At 46.2% G+C, this 7,500-nt stretch overlaps 1 protein-coding gene and 1 long non-coding RNA gene across 2 annotated transcripts in view; one reads left to right on the top strand and one right to left on the bottom strand.

The window, feature by feature from the left end:
- LOC143297262 (uncharacterized) overlaps positions 1-3,805 on the bottom strand; it is a 29,572-nt gene extending 25,767 nt beyond the window's left edge. Inside the window, exon 1 of the long non-coding RNA XR_013057237.1 lies at positions 3,692-3,805. This is a non-coding gene — a long non-coding RNA (uncharacterized LOC143297262). The remainder of the gene's footprint in view (positions 1-3,691) is intronic.
- Positions 1-7,500, top strand: part of LOC143297261 (lachesin-like) — a 334,679-nt gene that overhangs the window by 11,768 nt on the left and 315,411 nt on the right. The window lies entirely within an intron of this gene.

The following is a 7,500-nucleotide window of genomic DNA, read 5'->3' on the forward strand; positions in this document are numbered from 1 at the left end:
TTAGTGAAGACTTCGGAAAATTTTTAACAGTAAGCAAAATTAATGTCGAGATCATTCATACAACTCAGTCTTGGCCTGTTTTGCACGGCCTGCTACGGTACTGCTCTGAATTGTACTGTAGTACAATCTGCTGTAAACAATGGTGCAGCTTTTTTTTTTTGTAGTGTGGTGCTGCATTATACTTTACAGAACATGGATTTGACATTACCTTTACATTGCGTCACTCTAACCTGTTGTATACAACTTTACTTTTCCACACAGAACACGTCGCCACAAAGTAATGTTACACACTGCTTTCACTTTATTTGCGTACAAAGAAACGACATTAGCAGCTGAATGTATACGAGAATTACTATGGTTCTGTCGATTCTTTAAATGTATCAAAAAGCATGATGAGCATACAGAACCTCTGCATATCACACAGTCCAGAGGAGGCAGGGAAAGGGGTGTCAATTGTCATGTGAGGGGTTCACGTCTATATATAGCCTTTGCTCGTGATGCGGACTGCTGCAAGCACAAGATTCATCCATCCCCCCCGCACACACACCAGTTTGAAGTGTGTTTTCTGTATTGTGGAATCCAGGTGGACACGAACAGCCTATGAGGACGTGCACGGACTTGAAGTGGTCGTGCTGATAATGTCATTCCCCTTCAGCCCCCTTGCTGCCGCCGTGCCAATACCACTGTCTCTTTGGCGGCTTAAAAACAGACCGGACAGGCTTTCCCCCTTCAAGTTCGTGTGTCGTCGTGCGCTAGACAACTGTGTTAACAGCTAAGCCTTAGTTTTGTTGATAAAGCTCGTTTTCTATTTTCTCTTTTTTTGTTGATTGCATTTATTCACTTTTATTGAATGTTTAGTGTACTGGTGAATTTGGGTCAGCGTCTGTCATGTTCTTTTTGCATGTATGTGGATGACTAGAAGTATGGGTGGCTGAGTGGATGAGAGAGAGAGAGGGGGGGGGGAAGAGAAAGGCAGAGAGACAGGGACAGAGAGAGTAAAAAAAAAAAACAAACCCAAAAACAACAACCAGGCAGAGAGAGAGAGAAAGACAGGCCAGGGGAGACAGCAGCATATTATGTGTGGCCAAGGTTAGGAGTTGGTCTTTATTTTCACTGCTTTAATCTCATCTCAGTCAACTGCACCGGATCACACAATGATTGAAGACACTGCAGAAACGAAAAAGGAAAAGACAACTGCGTCAAATCATACAAACCACCATCAAACCTGAAGAAAAAGAATTAAATACAATTACGTCGCAACCCCCCCCCCCCCCCACCCCCGAAACAAAGAAAATGGCTACAATACTGACAACACCACTATCGCCAGAATTTTGAAACGGCAGAAGCACACCAACGTAAGAGGAAAATCCCAGTGAAGGAAAAGAGTGAGAATACTATTTCAAGTTTGAAAGAGGTCTGAAAGAGCCCACGTCATCTCCATGCTGATATGACTATCAAAGGCAATGAAGGAAATGCCTGTGTGTGTGTGTGTGTGTGTGTGTGTGGGGGGGGGGGTGGCTATCAAAGGCAATGAAAGAAATGCCTCTGTGTGTGTGTGTGTGTGTGTGTGTGTGTGTGTGTGTGTGTGGCTATCAAAGGCAATGAAAGAAATGCCTGTGTGTGTGTGTGTGTGTGTGTGTGTGTGTGTGTGTGTGTGTGTGTGTGTGTGTGACTATCAAAGGCAATGAAAGAAATGCCTCTATGTGTGTGTGTGTGTGTGTGTGTGTGTGTGCGCGCGTGTGTGTATAATCTTTGCATAAAGTGAAACGTGTCCAGAAACAAATACCGATGCTCTTGTACATACGTGCGCAGGCCAACACACACACACACACAGTCAAAGCAACCCCAGACAGCATAATCGCTTTGAATCTAAAATCTGAAATCATGCCACGGGAAACAGGATCCAGACTCTCCTGGGAATGACAAGGGAGAGAGACAGCTGTGGGAGGGGATGCAGTAACACCTCAAGAAACTGGGGTAGGGGGTGGGGTCAGACATGTACAAGGAGAGGCAGGAGTGGGGTGGGGGACTTCATACACTTACATTATGTCATGATCGTGTACCAGTGTGGGGCATCTCTGAGTGTACAGGTGCCCACACAAAGGTGGCCCACAGAGACGTAAAATGATATATTCTGAAATGAATTTCTTATGTTCAAATGGAGATCAAAAACACTTTTAGATCCATGTTTACACTACCCGCACACACATCCCCTCATTGCTATAGAATTCACACAGCTCTTTGTTACTCTACTGTTTTCACTCACCATGCATGTTTCCACAACCCTGTTCCTTTTGCTGTGTAATGTATTCCTATTCTATAAAAATATGAACATTTTATAATATCCCTACTGCTCTGTTTCCAAGTCGTCAGTCTAATATCATCTTAGATAAACAGACTATAAATGAATCAACGAACGTTCCCAAGTCATATTGTGCTGCAATCCAGTACCCATGTTTCCAATCTGTGTGTGTGTGTGTGTGTGTGTGTGTGTGTGTGTGTGTGTGTGTTATTCACATTATAACTGTCCCATATTTGTATACATACACAGTTTATACAACTCGTCAGAATAAAAAAAATAGCTCACTTGTGTCTCGACACCAGAGTTGTCACAGCAATCCATTCCCCATGAGGTACTGGGGCTGGGGGTAGCAAATGGCTACATTGAGCAGAAGTGCAAAATGAGTGGATCGCAATAATAATAATAATAATAATAAAGCCATTTGCCAACTGTTAGACAACTCTGTGATGGACCCACTGGGAGGCTATCAACATATATAGAGCACTCATGGCCTGCTCTGGGAATATCCATTTTATTACTTATAAGGGAGATCCACTCTCATTTCCTTAAATTTTGCGATTTTAACATTAAGGAGGAATTTCACGGCAACGTGAGCTCTCACTGACGTTTTAAGTTAGTGTACATTTCATTTGAGAACGCTGGGGCAGAGAACGCTGGCCATTAAGGAGAAGCGTGAGTGAAGGAAGCAGGCCTCAAATTCTGGAGACGTTTTCCCTTGCAACACCTGTGGGAAGTGCTGCGCATCCAGAATCGGCCTCTTCTCCCATATGAGGGCCCACACCAACAGATAAGCCTGCCTGCCTACTCATCCGTCGGACCGACGGGAGACTCCATCATTTCATTTGTGCAGTGACGTTACGTTTTTGATCGTTTGCTGCTTTGGCTCAATGTGGAACTGCACCAATCCACACATCAGGCCATTTTTTTGTACTGACATCGGACCAGGCAGCTTCTTTTTACTTCCAGTCATTCAGTCTTCCACATGCACTTTTCTCAACTGATTCAAACCAGTTTGAACCAGTTAAAATCGAACTTGGAATCCCACAGGGATCTGTTTTAGGCCCAGTGCTCTTTACACTGTACCTCTTGCTGAAATTATCAACTGCTATAATATCAGTCATCATTCTTATGCTGATGACACTACTCCAGAAGAGTGATACTCCTGAAAAACTGTCATCGCTCTTGCAAGAAACATCCGACTGCTTCCTGAACATTCAGAACTGGATGACTCTAAAACCTACATCAGGGTTCCCATGTGGTGGGCATGAAGCCAAAAAAGGACCTTTAAAGGACTTTATAAGGACCTCAAATCAGTTTAAAAGGACCTTTGCCGACATGACTTTACAGTACACCCCAATCTATTTGACATGCAGAACAGCAAACACTTACCTCTCATAAACGGAAGAACAGCTAATCCCATCTGACTGTCGTATTTAGTCTTTGCAATTCACGTCACTGTAGGCTAGGCCTAAGCAAAGCAGCAGCAGCAGGCGTGACTTACAGCCACTGTACCACGCTTCGCGTCTGCCACCGAGCAGAAAGCGCACTACTGTTAGGGCCTAGGCCTACAGGCTGTATCCTCCTACAGTAAGTACTGAGTTTCAGACGATCGCGTCGGCATCTTTCAACGCGCTTTGCAACTTGCGGTTTTGGTGTCGAAGGTGTTTAAGTTTCGTTCTCAAGTCTCTTTCTCTTCATAAAACAGGACTTAACAGTACCTTTCAAAAATTAAAAGGACCTCCTGATGAGTTAAAAGGACCAACTTGCTGAATCAAAGCACTTAAAAGGCCTTTTGACCAAAATCCAATTCCTAAGGACTTAAAAGGACCCTACGAACCTTGTACATGCATGTGGTGTCAGGAGGTATAATTTGATGAAAATGATGTGACCAGCAAAGACGATTCAATTATGATATATTTGTGTGTATTCGTTATTGGTCTGCTAATGTTAATTCAAAACTCAATTATTCAATGCATTTCCATCAATGTACATGTGTGGGGGCCGAGGTAGTCAGTTCTACATGCTGTCATCATGGATGCTTCTTTAAAGAAGTGAATTTTGTGTTCAGCCTGCACACTTTGATTTCTGTCCCCCATAAACAACTCTCTTCTTTTGCAACCCCACACCCCAACCTCACACACTCATAGCCTTTGCTCCCGATGCAGAATGCTGTAAGCACAAGATCCCTCCATTTCCCTTCCCCCATCCTCGCCTCCTCAACTTCATCATCCCCCCCCCCGACACACACACCAGTTTGAAGTGTGAGTTTTCTGTGTTGTGGAATCCAGGTAGACACGAACAGCCTGTGAGGACGTGCACGGACTTGAAGTGGTCGTGCTGATAATGTCATTCCCCTTCAGCCCCCTTGCTGCCGCCGTGCCAATACCACTGTCTCTTTGGCGGCTTAAAAACAGACCGGACAGGCTTTCCCCCTTCAAGTTCGTGTGTCGTCGTGCACTAGACAACTGTGTTAACAGCTAAGCCTTAAGTTTGGCAACGGGGCAGTCTTCGAATTCTTGCTTTCCCTTCTGCCTTTATTCTTACCTTCTAAAAAGAGTATTTTGTGCCCCACGATTAACAGAGAGAGAGAGAGAGAGAGAGGCAGAGGGGCTTGCAGACAGCTGATAGAACAGAGGGTGATGGGGAGACGGGAGGAAAGTGTGTGTGTGTGTGTGTGTGTGTGTGTGTGTGTGTGAGAGAGAGAGAGAGAGAGAGAGAGAGAGAGAATGGACAACAAAGCACGCTAATGATAAAAGTTTGCCGGAAGGAAATCCTGGCCTACTTGTTAAACCAAATACATGTCAGAATCAATAAATACCACTGCTTTAACACACACGTACACAAACACAACCACACGCATACAACCCCTCAAACTGAAAACAATCCAACACTGGAAAACAACTCAACCGCTATGAATTCTAAATCAATCACATCACGGTGTACAACAGATCCATCTATACAATCTCTGGGGGAACATGGATGGGGACAGTAAGAGGAGGGTGTGTGTGTTTGGGGGGGGGGGGGGGGCGGGCGGGGAGGGTCATGTAACAGCACACGAGAACTGGGAAGGGAGGTCACGTGGTGATGGGGGTGGAGGGGCACAAAGGAGACAGGACATGGACAAAGCCTGCAATCTCTCAGTAAGGACACACAAACATGATACATCTTTGAATAATTCATACCGGTCCAGCATCTCACCCATCTTTCTGTTGCGCCTGATAATATGTTCACACGTAAAACTTTTTCCTCAGTTCCACACGATGACTACGTTCAGTTACACTTCTCAGTCCTATGATCCTACTGCATTCACACAACTCGTGGTATCCACAGCCCTGCAGGAACAGCTCTCCTGTACTGTCACACAACACCCACACAGCTCTTCTTATTTCCACAGCACCACATGGCACCGGATAGTTCCCACAGGAGTCTATCAAGCGGTTCCATGAAGCATAAGTGCGGAAGCAGATAGACCAATAGGCCATTTGCCAGCTTCCAGCCCACTTTCCTATGGACCCATTATCATGTAAATAGCACTCGTGTTCTGCCCAGGGAATATCAATTTTACTGCCGTCGAACCGGATCGTCCAGTCACATCAATTATTAAACAGAATTCGTCGGGTACGCTGGACCACGGGTTACCCAAAACTGTACCCAAATCCTTCACATCATTACGCCTCGTGCCCAGTCCCGCCAGGGTCTCAAATACCCGTGTGTCCAGAGCCCCTGAACCCTGCACTAAAGTGCCCAGGGTCCGGCGCGTCTCTGTGTGGTTTTACAACTCTGTTCCCCCTCCCCTCCCCTCCCTTTGCGGCGTATCCTCGGGAGACGGGTCTGTGGTCAGAACCACTTTCCCCCGAGAACCAGTTTCAGTCCAGGCACCGCCCCCCTTTCAACGATCCTGTCTGAGGCTGAAACGTTTCCAATCGCTTAATTGTCTCGGGCAAAGCTTTAAAGCCTCCCCACCTCCCTGTTCCTCCCTCCAGTACATTTCCCACCTCGCACTCCGTCCTCAAACTACCGTCATCAGTCTTCGGTGTTTCCTAGTGTCAGCGCTACTGAATCGCCGCTTTCATTATCACCCCGAAAACGGAGTATGGCTGCCTACATGGCCGGGTAAAAACGGTCATACACGCAAAAGCCCTCTCGTGTACATACGAGTAAACGTGGAGTTGCAGCCCACGAACGACGAAGTAGTATCACAATGTGTTTTAAATTCATAATAGCAATAGTAGTAGTAGTAGTAGTAGTAATAATAATATCGTTGTTCCTGTTGTTATCATTCTTGTCATTATTATTATTATTATTCCTCTTCTTATTGTTTTGTCTTTATTCATCGATGTACCTTCATTTGGATTTCCTACGATATGTCTTTTGTTTTTAACCGTATTCATTTTTCATTCTTTGTTGACTTAGTATCATGTATTGTCACTCTCAACATTTTATGCGCTGAACAAACGAACAAACAAACGAATAATAGAACGAATATCTAAATATGCTTGAAACAGCTTGGTTGGGCGAGGAATCGAGTGAAACGCGCCATTAAAAAAGCAGCAGAATTCCTCTCCTTCTGTGGAAAGCCCCTTGGCAGCATCTCCATCCTCACTGACTCCATGTCCACACTCCAGGCCCTTGACTCCCCTGATCCTGGTCCACTGATCCAGTCCCTTAAGGCTTCCCTCGTAACCCTTACTCAAACAGCCCCAACGACCCTCCAGTGGGTGCCTGCACATGTAGGCCTCCCAGGCAACGAGCGTACAGACCACCTTGCTAAGGAAGGAAGCCAGCTCACACAGCCAACCTTTCCTGCCACGTATGAGGAAGCAAAACTCTCCTCCGCAGCAGATTCCGAAGAGGCTGGGTCACCCTGAACGGAGGCTACCAGGCACACCAAGATCCCATCAGGACACTGGAGAGGAGACACCAGACTACCATCTACCGCCTTCGCACAGGACAGTGCGGCCTCCGAGCACACCTGAAGAGGATTGGAGTGGCAGCCACATCCCTATGTGATTGCGGCCAGGCTGACCATCCCATATTCTCCAAGACTGCCCCGTGTATGAGAAGATGCGGCAGCAGTCCTGGCCTGGGGGTGCTGACCTCAACACCAAGCTCTGGGGGACGGTAGCCAATCTTCACCGGACGTCCGAGTTTGTGGCATCCCTCGGACTTCGACCCTGACTGCGTAGCTGTCGAACGCA

The sequence above is a fragment of the Babylonia areolata genome, chromosome 22 (assembly GCF_041734735.1).
Source record: "Babylonia areolata isolate BAREFJ2019XMU chromosome 22, ASM4173473v1, whole genome shotgun sequence".
Lineage (NCBI taxonomy): Eukaryota > Metazoa > Mollusca > Gastropoda > Neogastropoda > Buccinidae > Babylonia > Babylonia areolata.